Source organism: Lissotriton vulgaris, chromosome 5 (genome assembly GCF_964263255.1).
Source record: "Lissotriton vulgaris chromosome 5, aLisVul1.2, whole genome shotgun sequence".
Lineage (NCBI taxonomy): Eukaryota > Metazoa > Chordata > Amphibia > Caudata > Salamandridae > Lissotriton > Lissotriton vulgaris.
In genome coordinates, this window is record NC_141693.1 from 1,727,856,938 (window position 1) to 1,727,874,981 (window position 18,044).

An 18,044-nucleotide genomic window follows, 5' to 3' on the forward strand; every position below is an offset into this window, starting at 1 on the left:
GGGATAACTAGTTCCAGAAGTAAAGTACAGACCCAGCAAGATCACCCTGGAAGGAGTGATCAGCTAAGGAAACATCATTAAGCTGGAACTTCTTTTTTAAGAGCCAAGAGGAATATGGACTATATGAGAAAGAAAAGAAATGCCTTGGAATAGGCACCAGTTGCTTTGAAAGTTGTTTTCAAACAGGATTAGTAACAAAATGCACACCATATTCTACTAGTTTGAAGCAATACCTATTAAAGTTACAATTGTGTAAATGGGTTGCTTAATCATATGACTATTTTAGAGGATCTTGAAATTATCTTTCAATACATACATATATATTCTTTAACTTTTACTAATCCCAATCTCCTTCAGTCAACAGTTAACTGTCACCAGTTAACCGATGTGTTGATTTTTTTTATTATACAGATACTTATTTGTCGTCCATGCTATATCAAATTGCACCAAAACAATTGTTAGTCGACAACATCAAGAGTATTTCAAGCTTGTAAAACCTGGAAATGCGGCAAGTAATCACGATCATTGATGCAGAGTAGGCGGGAGGGGAGAACACACCAGATGGGATTGTAGATGAGCAATTTACCATGGAAAATATTAACGGTTTTAGGCATGTAAATGAGGGGTATACGAAATGTGTGAAATTTTCTTTTGAGTAAATATGTGAAATTTCGGGAAAATTATGTGTAATTACACAAAATTAACACATCTCATTTAGCATTCTCTTAGTGCAAATTGCATCCGCGCATCAATTTTCGACTCCTTGACACAACTTGGGCTAAACAAATAGCAAAAAAAAATACATTTGTTGTGAACAACAGTTGCTTGTGTTTTGGGTGTTTTCATTACGCCTGCTCTCACACGCTATAATATTGGCATGAACAGTGTTGTAATTATGTGTCATGGTGTAATGGCATAATTTGAGGAATTTAGAAGAAAAGAGTAATGTGAAACACCAAAAATTACACAAATTATGCAGGCATAATTTAAACTACATCCAGGCTTAATGTTAATAAAGGAAAATCATATTTCAATCAAGTACCATGCGAGAAACGTATGATTCCATGTACATAAAGAATTATCTAGAATGATTAAGGCCTTATATTATGAAGAAACATTGAACTCATTGAGTTTGCACTGTAGTTTTTCCCTTAATTGTGCCGAAAATATAACTGAGGAACTATGTCTATGCATCGGAGAGTTGTAGGAAGCGCAATTGAAATATTGACCTCTAACAATATCACATCTACAATATGTGCCTACCGCTCTATTCGAATATAAGTAGATGTTGAGTTAAAGATAATACATCTATTTTCCCCTAAATATACTTATCTAAACAATATAGTGATAGTTAATATTGTGGCTGTGGTACTTTTTGCAGGTGGATATTTTGACAGCAATATTGTGACTTAAAGCCTAATTAAGTAGACATGGTGGGTAATCACCCCTTTGAGCCAGAGGCTTCCAATGCTCAGCACTGGCACTTAATCATCAACACCAGCCCTTTTTCGTGAGCACTAGTTAAGGACACATTCATTTATGGGGAGATTAAGTGATTTGCACAGAATCTCAGGATGTTGAGTGGACGTTGAGACTCGAACCTGGTTCTTGAGCGCCAAGATCTGCAGCTCTTGCCATTACGCCACATCCTCACCCCACTTTCATAGTTAGAAGTTGGTTATGTTTTAAGCGGCGCTACAGGAGAATTGGGCTGGTGCAAGCTGCCTCCTGACGAGAGCCCGGCACACTTGTTTTTTTACAAAGTAACCACTGATCCATTGTACTGCAACATTTATATAGCGCGTACTGTGTGAGGTGCTGTAGCACGCTACACTATGTAGGGTGTTTGGTTGAAGTTTGTTGCTTTTGTTTTGAACCTGTGTAATAAGTATTTCCATATTGTGTGTGACAACCACTGAAGTGCAGTTATAGTGTTATGGGACTTGGCAGTATGATGGATGAGGAAGTTTGGGAGGTAGGTGAGCAGTTTATAGTTTTCAGTAGCTGCTTTCAGTAGCAACTTTGAGCAGCTTTGCAGGTCGCTTTTTGGTATTTCTGATGTTTATAGTCCACTTAACTGAGTTGCCCATTCTGAGATATTTTGTTTAAAGTTTATGGTCCTGAGCAGGCATAGGTTAAAGGGAGAAGTGGCGGAGAGATTTGCTACGGTGGACTGCTAGTCGGGACCTGCAATGTTGGACTAAATTAGAGTCCTCTATTGGCCAGCAGTATGTGGTAGATCTCTTCAGCTATCCTGTGCCTGTTCAGTTGGTAATGGGTAGTGTTTTGCTGTGGACTGGATGTTGAGATGGATTTGACCCTTAGTGGTTTTGTCTTATGTGAATGTAAGAGTGTCCAGCAGTAAAAGGTCAATATTAAGCAAAGTGTATGAAATAAAATTGACAGTTCGACTTTTGAGTGTTATGGTATTAATTTTAATGTGGGTTATATATTGTATTTTAATTTCATTATATAGCATTATTGTCCCATACGAGGCACTGCTGTGCTTTTACGCTGGGCAGCACGCTGCTCCAGGAATATTTTTTTTGTGGTTAGTCTTGTGCCCCACAGGGACCATTCCATGACTTAACTCCAGTTTTTTTATATGGTAGATTATTAGTAGGATTAGGTGTGATCTTTACTAGGAGAGAGGGGAATATTGGAATTTCATGCATTGGTTGGCGATAACAATAGATGAGCTATGGGTGATTCATTATTTTTAGGGTGCAGGGTATGACTTCTAAAGGACAGGTTGTGATCTTTGAGGTGTGGGCAATTGCAGAGAAAGAATAGTAAGGATTTAAGCAAACATCTGAGTGATTTTGAGTAGGCTGTACTCAGAGGGCGGAGGCATACAGAGGATGGAAAGTAAGAAGAGAGTCATATGAAAGAAAAATGATAGTCGAGAGCTGGAGGTTTTAAGTCAGTCATTTTTCATGCAGGATTTTTTCAGACAGCTTGCAAACCTGTGGAAAGAAATAATATTATTTGCATGTGTTGCAATGTCATTGCAGGCCATGAGAACACCACTTTGCATTCACACCACAATTACCCATGCGTAAATGGCTTTAAAATAAATATGTGTGGCTCAGTGGTAAGAGCGGCAGACCCTGATGCAGAAGTCTGGCCCTGGACCAGGGTTCAATTTCCTCTGACCTGTTAATTCTCACCTTAGTGCCTATTCTAATCATGGGTCCCACTCTGCAACTCTGGGCAATAGCTTGCTTAATCTCCACAACAGCTACAACAACGCTAGGATGCCTGGCTTCACCTTGGGGGTACCCAGGAGTGGGCACTTCAAAGGGAAAGGCCAGGAAGGGTTCCTCAGTGGTTTTCATACAAGTGCCGAGAGGCTTCCAGGTAGTCGTGCGCTATACAAGTACATCTACATTTACATTTATATTTTCCCATAAAATCCAAGGGAAGGAAAACACAAAATAGATATTTTGGATGTTTGTGCTAGAAATGCACCTTTCCTTTCCTTCTGATGTTCAGGGCGGGACGAAGGAGAACCGAATTTCCTTTAGTGGATCTCTGTAAAGTAATGCTTCTCGGGGCAGGGGCAAAAAACACAGTTGATGGACAGAATGCAGAACAATGTCATACATTCACCCCAGTACAGAGATCTGGGCATAAATCCATTGTTTTTTTGCACTCCAACCCACCCCAGTTCAGACATGGCCATATGCAGATCAGTCTGACCCTGTGCCTCATTGGGAACAGTCCAGCCCAAACTGCCAAACCATGCCTTCCCTGGACCGGAAACAAGCTTCCGAGGACGGGTTTCTGGCATTCCAGCCGTCTTCAGCCCGGCTTGCTTGAATCCAGTGGTTTGGAGAGCATGGGACTCACGTCTGAGCATACCCATCCCACTCGGGGAGACAAATGCAAAAACCACAGTAGATGGACAAATTGCAGAACAATGTCATACATTCACCCCAGTACAGAGATCTGAGCCTAAATCCATCGTTTTTTTGCACTCCACACCACCCCAGTTCAGACATGACCATATGCAAATCAGTCTGACCCTGTGCCTCATGGGAACAGTTCAGCCCGAACTGCCAAGCCATGCCTTCCCTGGACCGGAAACAAGCTTCCGAGGACCGGTTTCTGGCATTCCAGCCGTCTTCAGCCCGGCTTGCTTGAATCCAGTGGTGTGGAGAGCATGGGACTCACGTCTGAGCATACCCATCCCACTCGGGGTGACAAATGCAAAAACCACAGTGGATGGACAGAATGCAGAACAATGTCATACATTCACCCCAGTACAGAGCTCTAGGCCAAAATCCATCGTTTTTTTGCACTCCACACCACCCCAGTTCAGACATGGCCATATGCAAATCAGTCTGACCCTGTGCCTCATGGGAACAGTCCAGCCCGAACTGCCAAGCCATGCCTTCCCTGGACCGGAAACAAGCTTCCGAGGACCGGTTTCTGGCATTCAAGCCGTCTTCAGCCCGGCTTGCTTGAATCCAGTGGTGTGGAGAGCATGGGACTCATGTCTGAGCATACCCATCCCACTCGGGTGACAAATGCAAAAACCACAGTTGATGGACAGAATGCAGAACAATGTCTTACATTCACCCCAGTACAGAGAACTGGGCCTAAATCCATCGTTTTTTTGCACTCCACACCACCCCAGTTCAGACATGGCCATATGCAAATCAGTCTGACCCTGTGCCTCATGGGAACAGTCCAGCCCGAACTGCCAAGCCATGCCTTCCCTGGACCGGAAACAAGCTTCCGAGGACCGGTTTCTGGCATTCCAGCCGTCTTCCGCCCGGCTTGCTTGAATCCAGTGGTGTGGAGAGCATGGGACTCACGTCTAAGGCAAACAGACAATATATAATTTACAAAAACAAAGAATTGCCGATATTGTATATGGGCTGTCAATAAATATTGATCATTTGGATCAGTCAGGCAGTTTTACTTAAGCTTTGATCACAGTATAAATGTCAACTCCAGAAATGGCCAAACAGCTAGGACTGGTAGAATGTGCACTATTTCGAAATAGGCTCCATTCCTGGAAGCAAAAAGATTCGAGCAGGATTACCTAGGCCACCTACTGAGCCATAAAAAAAAAGAAACTTGACTGAGGGAGAGTTTGATTGCCTCTTTTCACGTACTTGGGCGTAACATTCATAATATAAGCAGTGTTTGACACAAGGAGTTGATGAGTGCTATCCAAGAAGATCAAAGAAGTACTAAAAGCTGTGATTAGTGGTTGGTGGAAGATTTAAGACCCTTTTAAAAGATATCCTCCAAACTCTCTGTGGATAGAGGCATTGCCCCTAAGGGAGAAAGGTTTGTTTCTTCATTATTGTCAGAGATAATATCACTGACATATTTCACCCGGCCTATTTAAGCATCATTGTTATGAAGCAGACAGTTTGTCATATAGACTATTTTCCCAGCATAGGTAAAAAAGTGCAATGGACATTAAGTACCTGAGAAGAGTGGAACCACTGCAGGAAACATTGTACAATCAGAATATCACCTCTTATGACTGTGGAAGTCCCTGGGAGATCATGGTTTAAAATAGCAATTAATTTCTACGAGCCTGTCCAAGTATTACCCGGAGAGTTATTTCATTTTAATGTCCTAATTGACTATTTCAGAAAATGGGGCAAGAATACATTTGTAACCGATTCCGGTTGTAAACTCACTCCAACAACCGTTTCCAATTGACCTCTGATAGAATGTGGCATATAACATAAAAGATCAAACAAAATGATTCCCTTGGGACGTGTACAGGAGAAGCTAAGATTTAGCTATAACACAATTGAATATAAACTCACAAGCTAAAAAAATAATCAAAATATGAATTACATAACAATTTATTGAAACAATAAAAAACAATTTACAATTTCACATGGGGGGAATGCTAAAAAAACAGTTAAAATTTAACTAATACTGTGAAATTTTGTGACCAGCACAAAATAGGGGACAGACAGAACTTAATTGTAAAACATACAAATTGGAAATTACAAAGCGTACATTCAAAGTTAATATTTCAACAATCCCTGGTTTTATAACCTCACAATCGTATATAAACCGGGGAGGAAAGAGCATGAATTATACAAAGACTTGCGTCGACGCGTTTCGGTGGTTTTGCGTATTTTATGTGCCACCTTTATCAAGACTATTTTTTCGTTGTCTGTCATGTTAATGGATCCTTATAGGTGTCCTACAATAGATATACATACAATTAATTATCTAAATTAAAAGAACACTCTATATAGCAGTAATTCAAAGGTACATTATCTATCTTGTTAAAAAACAGTATTATATTGTGATTTAGTCTATACATGGGTTATATATTCTATGACTACAAACTTGTCTCTACGTGCACACTCAAGGAAACACAACTATGGGGGGTTAATCAGATTATGGTCTTTGAAATATCCCTAATAGAAACCTAGATTTCAACACAAATTTGTAATATTGCAAACTGGTGGCCTGATAGGCGCTAGCAAGGAGGGGTCAGTTACCTACATAGCATCTTCCCACTTAAAAAAAAAAAAAAAAAAGGAATGGTGAGCTTATGGGATGCTGGGCATATGACACTCTAAGCTATTACTATTGATAGTATATGGTTGATACAATGTAGTAAGAGACATTGGATTCCATTCTATGTATGCATCTAACGATAGTCTCTCTGCCATTGAAGTTTAGAGACTAAAAAAGTGTTAGAACTGAAAATTAAAAGTTACATTGCCTGGGTAGAGTTATGCTGTTACCTGTATCCTCAGGTGGGATTCCTAGTTATTTGAAAGAGATAAAATACTTTCAGGATGAATAAAATTTTTCTTATTGCTACCTAAACACAATAGATAAGGGCCTGAATACTAGAGAAGATTGGGCTAAATGCCTGTAAAGAAAACTGAACAACCCCCAACGATCGAAAACTCTGCAACTGGGAATCGCCAATAATAGGGACACAGTCCCACACTCTGGGACCAGAGACCAGGCCGGTTAACCCATGGGAGCCTTACGCTCGATAATTAACCAACCTCTAATCACTGAAAGGTTTTTCTCCAAGTAACTCATTGTCAGTAGCAGGAATAGAATCCCACACTTTGAGACACTTCACAATGTCTGACTAAAATGTACAACCGATACCATTCAGAGACTAGCCAGGCAAAATTCCTTTTCTGTTTTTAAGTTTTATAATAAAAAGATTGGTAACTGAATACAATTTAACTACGGATTTCCTCCAGTATAGCCCCCATCCCTCGAGTAGAAAAAGTGAGAGATCTTACCCCTTTAAATTTGCGAAAATAACAATAGTCTAGGTACTAGGAACGTTAGTGAATAATACCGCACATGAGGGAACAATGAAAGCTAATAGCACTTTGCGATACACAAAGGTCGATGGAAAATTAGGTCAACATTAAGTAACTTCAATATTAGATGAGCGCGAAAAAAATCCCCTCTCTTAGAGGACCACAGTGGAAACTGGATGAAGCCTCCGTATGGACATGCCCCCAAACCATGTAACAGCCAATAGAATAGAGTGCTCAGCAAGCCTAACATGCAAAGAGGCAGCTTCAACAGTAATGCACATGATTGGATGATACAATACTTTGTCTTCATCCAATCGTAGCACAGATGGGTGTATTTTAACTAAGCCCGCGAGACACAAAGAATCTTTCATTCCAACACGAAGACCCGATGCAACGAGACGCTACCGCTAGAGCAGGTAAGACTCACCCCGTTAGAGAGCACTTATAGGTGCCGGACGAATTAACGAACCATAAATGAAATAAGGTTATGCTTTTGTCCTTCTAGGGGATATAAGAATACCAATTTAAGAAATTACCCCAGCGCTCTGAAAAGGAAAGGCAGCTTGCTGCGCCTCCACAACCCCCTCTACAGCGAGATTTTTTCCGCTACAATAGGTAAAACTGCTCTCTCTCGAACTGAGCAATTCGGGTGTATAATTATAATCACCTACACCGCCATACAGAATCGTGGTCTAAAAGTGCTCCCTTATTGTTATTATTCTTTTAAGAGAGATTCGCTCTGGCCGTTTGAGCAAACCGCCATTGAACTCCATCTCCGCCATAAACCAAGAACAGCGTATAAGCGGTGGCATAGAAGTGTCTGAAGATTGACTGATTTTAAAAGCTTTCTAATCCTTCAGGGATAGGATACTCAAAAGAAATCTAAAGGTATGTCAAGCAATAGGCTAAAATTAACAAGAATGGAATAGGACTAATTCCACCGCCCCCTAATTTAGCGGTTTCTTATGCTTTTCCCTTTAGATGGAAACCGCCCAATAAGAAAAATTTTATTCATCCTGAAAGTATTTTATCTCTTTCAAATAACTAGGAATCCCACCTGAGGATACAGGTAACAGCATAACTCTACCCAGGCAATGTAACTTTTAATTTTCTGTTCTAACACTTTTTTAGTCTCTAAACTTCAATGGCAGAGAGACTATCGTTAGATGCATACATAGAATGGAATCCAATGTCTCTTACTACATTGTATCAACCATATACTATCAATAGTAATAGCTTAGAGTGTCATATGCCCAGCATCCCATAAGCTCACCATTCCCTTTTTTTTTTTTTTTTTTTTTTTTAAAGTGGGAAGATGCTATGTAGGTAACTGACCCCTCCTTGCTAGCGCCTATCAGGCCACCAGTTTGCAATATTACAAATTTGTGTTGAAATCTAGGTTTCTATTAGGGATATTTCAAAGACCATAATCTGATTAACCCCCCATAGTTGCGTTTCCTTGAGTGTGCACGTAGAGACAAGTTTGTAGTCATAGAATATATAACCCATGCATAGACTAAATCACAATATAATACTGTTTTTTAACAAGATAGATAATGTACCTTTGAATTACTGCTATATAGAGTGTTCTTTTAATTTAGATAATTAATTGTATGTATATCTATTGTAGGACACCTATAAGGATCCAGTAACACGACAGACAACGAAAAAATAGTCTTGATAAAGGTGGCACATAAAATACGCAAAACCACCGAAACGCGTCGACGCAAGTCTTTGTACAATTCATGCTCTTTCCTCCCCGGTTTATATACGATTGTGAGGTTATAAAACCAGGGATTGTTGAAATATTAACTTTGAATGTACGCTTTGTAATTTCCAATTTGTATGTTTTACAATTAAGTTCTGTCTGTCCCCTATTTTGTGCTGGTCACAAAATTTCACAGTATTAGTTACATTTTAACAGTTTTTTAGCATTCCCCCCATGTGAAATTGTAAATTGTTTTTTATTGTTTCAATAAATTGTTATGTAATTCATATTTTGATTATTTTTTTAGCTTGTGAGTTTATATTCAATTGTGTTATAGCTAAATCTTAGCTTCTCCTGTACACGTCCCAAGGGAATCATTTTGTTTGATCTAGGCCTAACACCCCAATTCCCTTGTCTACTTCAAGGGGTTCCTCTCTCTATTCATAATATAACATAAAAGAACCACTCTACCATTCAGGGGTACAACAGTTTATTAGAAGAAATTACAAAGTTAGTCAACAAATAAACACTGGGTAGTTGCCTTTAAGACACTCATTGTTCAGAACGTTTGTGATCTTATAAAGCTACGCTACATACAACAATTCCACTGCGTACTTTCCTTTTATCTTGCTATGATAGTTTACAGCTGGTTCTGACACGTGTCCTGCTTGGATAGGTGAGTCGATTGATAGCAAAAGTGATAGTGAGCCTATGCAATGGAATGCTTCAAATAATACCAAAGCGAGTCAGTCTACAGCAAAAGGAATTAAGAGTTCACGAAACCTGCATCCCTACACACATTTGCTGTGGGGTATATGGGAGTGGTCAACCATCCATGTAATGAAAGGGAGGTTAACATTCCAGCTGTTGTGGCCGATGGTAAATGGTGGAATTGTGGTGCATTTAATATTCATTAGTAATAGTTTCCAAAGGGTCCAAAATGATAATCTTCTCATTGTTCGAGGTGTTGTTCCCTTGTGGCATTCTGAATGAAAACTATGGTGTTCTGAAGAATGGTATATTTCCATTTTGAAAGGATAGTTTCTTCAATGGTGTGTGGGGAATATGTGACTTTGAAGGACAATTTCAATGTATTCTCCGTTTGAAGAAATGGCAGAGGGGGGTATCTAACATCCTGCGTGCTAAATGCATCCGGATGCCATGCCTTAAGTAGGCAAGGGTGACCCTCACTGATTTTCCCTGTGCAGGTGCCCAGGTACAATGCTCCCCCATGCATAGAGAAAACTATATTGTATATGGTCTGTCAATAAATATTGATCATTTGGATCAGTCAGGCAGTTTTACTTAAGCTTTGATCACAGTATAAATGTCAACTCCAGAAATGGCCAAACAGCTAGGACTGGTAGAATGTGCACTATTTCGAAATAGGCTCCATTCCTGGAAGCAAAAACATTCGAGCAGGCTTACCTAGGCCACCTACTGAGCCATAAAAAAAAAGAAACTTGACTGAGGGAGAGTTTGATTGCCTCTTTTCACGTACTTGGGCGTAACATTCATAATATAAGCAGTGTTTGACACAAGGAGTGGATGAGTGCTATCCAAGAAGATCAAAGAAGTACTAAAAGCTGTGATTAGTGGTTGGTGGAAGATTTAAGACCCTTTTAAAAGATATCCTCCAAACTCTCTGTGGATAGAGGCATTGCCCCTAAGGGAGAAAGGTTTGTTTCTTCATTATTGTCAGAGATAATATCACTGACATATTTCACCCGGCCTATTTAAGCATCATTGTTATGAAGCAGACAGTTTGTCATATAGACTATTTTCCCAGCATAGGTAAAAAAGTGCAATGGACATTAAGTACCTGAGAAGAGTGGAACCACTGCAGGAAACATTGTACAATCAGAATATCACCTCTTATGACTGTGGAAGTCCCTGGGAGATCATGGTTTAAAATAGCAATTAATTTCTACGAGCCTGTCCAAGTATTACCCGGAGAGTTATTTCATTTTAATGTCCTAATTGACTATTTCAGAAAATGGGGCAAGAATACATTTGTAACCGATTCCGGTTGTAAACTCACTCCAACAACCGTTTCCAATTGACCTCTGATAGAATGTGGCATATAACATAAAAGATCAAACAAAATGATTCCCTTGGGACGTGTACAGGAGAAGCTAAGATTTAGCTATAACACAATTGAATATAAACTCACAAGCTAAAAAAATAATCAAAATATGAATTACATAACAATTTATTGAAACAATAAAAAACAATTTACAATTTCACATGGGGGGAATGCTAAAAAACAGTTAAAATTTAACTAATACTGTGAAATTTTGTGACCAGCACAAAATAGGGGACAGACAGAACTTAATTGTAAAACATACAAATTGGAAATTACAAAGCGTACATTCAAAGTTAATATTTCAACAATCCCTGGTTTTATAACCTCACAATCGTATATAAACCGGGGAGGAAAGAGCATGAATTATACAAAGACTTGCGTCGACGCATTTCGGTGGTTTTGCGAATTTTATGTGCCACCTTTATCAAGACTATTTTTTCGTTGTCTGTCGTGTTACTGGATCCTTATGGGTGTCCTACAATAGATATACATACAATTAATTATCTAAATTAAAAGAACACTCTATATAGCAGTAATTCAAAGGTACATTATCTATCTTGTTAAAAAACAGTATTATATTGTGATTTAGTCTATACATGGGTTATATATTCTATGACTACAAACTTGTCTCTACGTGCACACTCAAGGAAACACAACTATGGGGGGTTAATCAGATTATGGTCTTTGAAATATCCCTAATAGAAACCTAGATTTCAACACAAATTTGTAATATTGCAAACTGGTGGCCTGATAGGCGCTAGCAAGGAGGGGTCAGTTACCTACATAGCATCTTCCCACTTTAAAAAAAAAAAAAAAGGAATGGTGAGCTTATGGGATGCTGGGCATATGACACTCTAAGCCATGGGTACTCACAAACTTTCTCTCGGGGGCCAAATTTACAGTGTGGTTTGTGTCCGAGGGCCGCACCGGTGGGGGCGGGGTCAGTGGGGAAGGGGGCGGGGCTAGAGCAAAGAAAACCTGTGACCATGAGGTTGATCACAGGTCCCTGCAGTGGACACCTTCGTCCACTGAGCCACCAGACCCAGCATACACACAACTCTCTCTCGCTCTCCCTCCCTCCCTCTCTCTCCCTCCCTCCCTCTCCCTCCCTCTGTCTCCCTCTGTCTCACTCACTCTGACTCTCTCACTCCCTCTCTCCCTCTGTCTCATTCACTCTGACTGTCTCCCTCCCTCTCTTCATCTGTCTCACTCACCCTGACTGTCTTCACTCTCTCTTTCCCTGTCTGCCTCTCTCTGTTTCCCTCTCCCTCACTCTATTTCCTTTTCTCCCCTATCCCTCTCTCTCCTTCCCTCTGTCTCCCTCTCTCTCCTTCCCTCTGTCTCCCTCTCTCTCCTTCCCTCTCCCTCATTCCCTCTGCCTCCCTCTCTCTCCTTCCCTCTGCCTCCCTCTTTCTCCTTCCCTCTCCCTCACATTGAGGTCTCCCTCATTCTGAGGTCTCCCTCTCTCTCCTTCCCTCTCCCTCACTCTGAGTTCTCCCTCTCTCTCCTCTCCTTCTCTCCCCCTCACTCTGAGCTCTCCCTCTTTGAGGTCTCCCTCTCTCTCCTTCCCTCTCCCTCACTCTGAGGTCTCCTCCCTCTGTCTCCTTCCCTCTGTCTCCTTCCCTCTGAGGTCTCCCTCTCTTTCCTGCCCCCCCACTCTGAGGTCTCCCTCTCTCTGAGGTCTCCCTCTCCCTCCTTCTGTCTCCCTCCTTCTGTCTCCCTCGCGCTCTCTCCCTCCCTCACTCTCCCTCCTTCGCTCTCCCTCCCTCCCTCACTTTCCCTCCCTCCCTCGCTCTCCCTCGCTCCCTCTCTCGCTCCCTCTCTCGCTTTCCCTCCCTCCCTCGCTCTCCCTCGCTCCTCGCTCTCCCTCGCTCCTCGCTCTCCCTCGCTCCTCGCTCTCCCTCGCTCCCTCTCGCTCTCCCTCGCTCCCTCTCTCACTCCCTCTCGCTCTCCTTTGCTCCCTCACTTGCTCTCCCTCCCTCGCTCTTCCTTGCTCCTCGCTCTCCCTTGCTCCCTCTCTCGCTCTCCCTCGCTTGCTCTCCCTCCCTCGCGCTCCCTCTCCCTCGCTCCCTCTCGCTCTCCTTTGCTCCCTCACTTGCTCTCCCTCCCTCGCTCTCCCTCCCTTGCTCTCCCTCCCTCGCGCTCCCTCTCCCTCACTTGCTCTCCCTCCCTCTCTCTCCCTCCCTCCCTTTTGCTCTCCCTCGCTCATTGCTCTCTCTCCCTCCCTTGCTCTCCCTCCCTTGCTCTCCCTCCCTTGCTTGCTCTCCCTCCCTCCCTCGCTCCCTCTCGCTCTCCTTCGCTCTCCCACCCTCCCTCGCTCTCCCTCTCTCGCGCTCTAGCGTCCCAAACCCCAGGCACTGCCCGACCCTATGTCGCTACCCCCAGACCTCTGGTGCAGACACCAGGACGCTCGGAGAGGCTCGGCATCGTGTCTGGAGGCCTTATGGCTCGTCCACCACCTGTCTTCACTACCGGGCCGTACCCCTGAGCTGACGGACTCTTTGAGAGCCACGGCTGCCCAAAACCGGGTGCTGCGTCCCTAAAACCAGTGAAACTCACGAAGAGGGCAGGGCGCTGCAAGAGCCTCGGCTCTGTCCCTGGAGCTTGCAGAGGCGGGCAGCACAGGACACTCCGCAACGCCCCTGGTGTTCCCAGACATTGTTGGACCCCGTCACCTCTGCCACTGTGCACCAGCGATGAAGGGCTGGACCTCTAAAGAGAGTCTGCTCTGTCACTGGTGCTCCCAGAACAGGGTAGAGCCGATGAGGTTCTAGGCAGCGCCCCTGGTGATCACAGCGTGCGATACAGGAGTCTCTGTACCTGTGCTGTAAGCATCAGCCTGTGCCACGGACCGCCGCCCCCTGTGCCCCTCGAGGCGGGAACCTCTGTGAGCCATCACCATTTGCTGCCATGACTGGCGGGCACCACTGCCACCCGTTCGCTCAGTGACCCCAGAGAGACTCCAAAACCTGCACGTTGACACGGAATAAGGTGCATTAAATCAATAAGCAAGTCGCTGAGGCGTTCCGGCGCTTGCAAAGTAAACAACTATCCAAGCAGACGCAAATGAAAAAGCCTCGCTTCATTTAGTCCTAAAAACAGTCTTGGAAACGGCTTGTCTCCTATGCTGTTCAGCTTCAAAGTGCTGCTGCCCTCCTGCGAAGAAGTGCAGCGATTTGAGAACATTTCTTTACTGGGCAAAATCTCCAAACACAGCCGCACCCAAAAGCACTTGACAGCTTTTTAAACGACCATTGGCATGTTAATGAGGTTTTGTTCACCTCTCAGCGCCCCTGCAGCTCCACCCTGACTATAGTGAGAATCGCCTGGCCCCCACAGAGCAGCAGAGTCTGAGTCGCGCTCTGTTTGCAGACACTCTAAAAAAAAAAAAAAGCTCGGGTACAATGTCTGGAAGGTCCGCGGGCCGCCAGGGAAGGCTTGCCGGGCCGCCACTGGCCCGCGGGCCGTACTATGAGTACCCCTGCTCTAAGCTATTACTATTGATAGTATATGGTTGATACAATGTAGTAAGAGACATTGGATTCCATTCTATGTATGCATCTAACGATAGTCTCTCTGCCATTGAAGTTTAGAGACTAAAAAAGTGTTAGAACTGAAAATTAAAAGTTACATTGCCTGGGTAGAGTTATGCTGTTACCTGTATCCTCAGGTGGGATTCCTAGTTATTTGAAAGAGATAAAATACTTTCAGGAAGAATAAAATTTTTCTTATTGCTACCTAAACACAATAGATAAGGGCCTGAATACTAGAGAAGATTGGGCTAAATGCCTGTAAAGAAAACTGAACAACCCCCAACGATCGAAAACTCTGCAACTGGGAATCGCCAATAATAGGGACACAGTCCCACACTCTGGGACCAGAGACCAGGCCGGTTAACCCATGGGAGCCTTACGCTCGATAATTAACCAACCTCTAATCACTGAAAGGTTTTTCTCCAAGTAACTCATTGTCAGTAGCAGGAATAGAATCCCACACTTTGAGACACTTCACAATGTCTGACTAAAATGTACAACCGATACCATTCAGAGACTAGCCAGGCAAAATTCCTTTTCTGTTTTTAAGTTTTATAATAAAAAGATTGGTAACTGAATACAATTTAACTACGGATTTCCTCCAGTATAGCCCCCATCCCTCGAGTAGAAAAAGTGAGAGATCTTACCCCTTTAAATTTGCGAAAATAACAATAGTCTAGGTACTAGGAACGTTAGTGAATAATACCGCACATGAGGGAACAATGAAAGCTAATAGCACTTTGCGATACACAAAGGTCGATGGAAAATTAGGTCAACATTAAGTAACTTCAATATTAGATGAGCGCGAAAAAAATCCCCTCTCTTAGAGGACCACAGTGGAAACTGGATGAAGCCTCCGTATGGACATGCCCCCAAACCATGTAACAGCCAATAGAATAGAGTGCTCAGCAAGCCTAACATGCAAAGAGGCAGCTTCAACAGTAATGCACATGATTGGATGATACAATACTTTGTCTTCATCCAATCGTAGCACAGATGGGTGTATTTTAACTAAGCCCGCGAGACACAAAGAATCTTTCATTCCAACACGAAGACCCGATGCAACGAGACGCTACCGCTAGAGCAGGTAAGACTCACCCCGTTAGAGAGCACTTATAGGTGCCGGACGAATTAACGAACCATAAATGAAATAAGGTTATGCTTTTGTCCTTCTAGGGGATATAAGAATACCAATTTAAGAAATTACCCCAGCGCTCTGAAAAGGAAAGGCAGCTTGCTGCGCCTCCACAACCCCCTCTACAGCGAGATTTTTTCCGCTACAATAGGTAAAACTGCTCTCTCTCGAACTGAGCAATTCGGGTGTATAATTATAATCACCTACACCGCCATACAGAATCGTGGTCTAAAAGTGCTCCCTTATTGTTATTATTCTTTTAAGAGAGATTCGCTCTGGCCGTTTGAGCAAACCGCCATTGAACTCCATCTCCGCCATAAACCAAGAACAGCGTATAAGCGGTGGCATAGAAGTGTCTGAAGATTGACTGATTTTAAAAGCTTTCTAATCCTTCAGGGATAGGATACTCAAAAGAAATCTAAAGGTATGTCAAGCAATAGGCTAAAATTAACAAGAATGGAATAGGACTAATTCCACCGCCCCCTAATTTAGCGGTTTCTTATGCTTTTCCCTTTAGATGGAAACCGCCCAATAAGAAAAATTTTATTCATCCTGAAAGTATTTTATCTCTTTCAAATAACTAGGAATCCCACCTGAGGATACAGGTAACAGCATAACTCTACCCAGGCAATGTAACTTTTAATTTTCTGTTCTAACACTTTTTTAGTCTCTAAACTTCAATGGCAGAGAGACTATCGTTAGATGCATACATAGAATGGAATCCAATGTCTCTTACTACATTGTATCAACCATATACTATCAATAGTAATAGCTTAGAGTGTCATATGCCCAGCATCCCATAAGCTCACCATTCCCTTTTTTTTTTTTTTTTTTTTTTTTAAAGTGGGAAGATGCTATGTAGGTAACTGACCCCTCCTTGCTAGCGCCTATCAGGCCACCAGTTTGCAATATTACAAATTTGTGTTGAAATCTAGGTTTCTATTAGGGATATTTCAAAGACCATAATCTGATTAACCCCCCATAGTTGCGTTTCCTTGAGTGTGCACGTAGAGACAAGTTTGTAGTCATAGAATATATAACCCATGCATAGACTAAATCACAATATAATACTGTTTTTTAACAAGATAGATAATGTACCTTTGAATTACTGCTATATAGAGTGTTCTTTTAATTTAGATAATTAATTGTATGTATATCTATTGTAGGACACCTATAAGGATCCAGTAACACGACAGACAACGAAAAAATAGTCTTGATAAAGGTGGCACATAAAATACGCAAAACCACCGAAACGCGTCGACGCAAGTCTTTGTACAATTCATGCTCTTTCCTCCCCGGTTTATATACGATTGTGAGGTTATAAAACCAGGGATTGTTGAAATATTAACTTTGAATGTACGCTTTGTAAGTTCCAATTTGTATGTTTTACAATTAAGTTCTGTCTGTCCCCTATTTTGTGCTGGTCACAAAATTTCACAGTATTAGTTAAATTTTAACAGTTTTTTAGCATTCCCCCCATGTGAAATTGTAAATTGTTTTTTATTGTTTCAATAAATTGTTATGTAATTCATATTTTGATTATTTTTTTAGCTTGTGAGTTTATATTCAATTGTGTTATAGCTAAATCTTAGCTTCTCCTGTACACGTCCCAAGGGAATCATTTTGTTTGATCTAGGCCTAACACCCCAATTCCCTTGTCTACTTCAAGGGGTTCCTCTCTCTATTCATAATATAACATAAAAGAACCACTCTACCATTCAGGGGTACAACAGTTTATTAGAAGAAATTACAAAGTTAGTCAACAAATAAACACTGGGTAGTTGCCTTTAAGACACTCATTGTTCAGAACGTTTGTGATCTTATAAAGCTACGCTACATACAACAATTCCACTGCGTACTTTCCTTTTATCTTGCTATGATAGTTTACAGCTGGTTCTGACACGTGTCCTGCTTGGATAGGTGAGTCGATTGATAGCAAAAGTGATAGTGAGCCTATGCAATGGAATGCTTCAAATAATACCAAAGCGAGTCAGTCTACAGCAAAAGGAATTAAGAGTTCACGAAACCTGCATCCCTACACACATTTGCTGTGGGGTATATGGGAGTGGTCAACCATCCATGTAATGAAAGGGAGGTTAACATTCCAGCTGTTGTGGCCGATGGTAAATGGTGGAATTGTGGTGCATTTAATATTCATTAGTAATAGTTTCCAAAGGGTCCAAAATGATAATCTTCTCATTGTTCGAGGTGTTGTTCCCTTGTGGCATTCTGAATGAAAACTATGGTGTTCTGAAGAATGGTATATTTCCATTTTGAAAGGATAGTTTCTTCAATG

At 42.0% G+C, this 18,044-nt stretch overlaps 1 protein-coding gene across 4 annotated transcripts in view; it reads left to right on the forward strand.

Moving 5' to 3' along the window:
- The window catches only part of MPP2 (MAGUK p55 scaffold protein 2), a 627,381-nt gene that overhangs the window by 266,181 nt on the left and 343,156 nt on the right, over nt 1-18,044 (forward strand). The window lies entirely within an intron of this gene.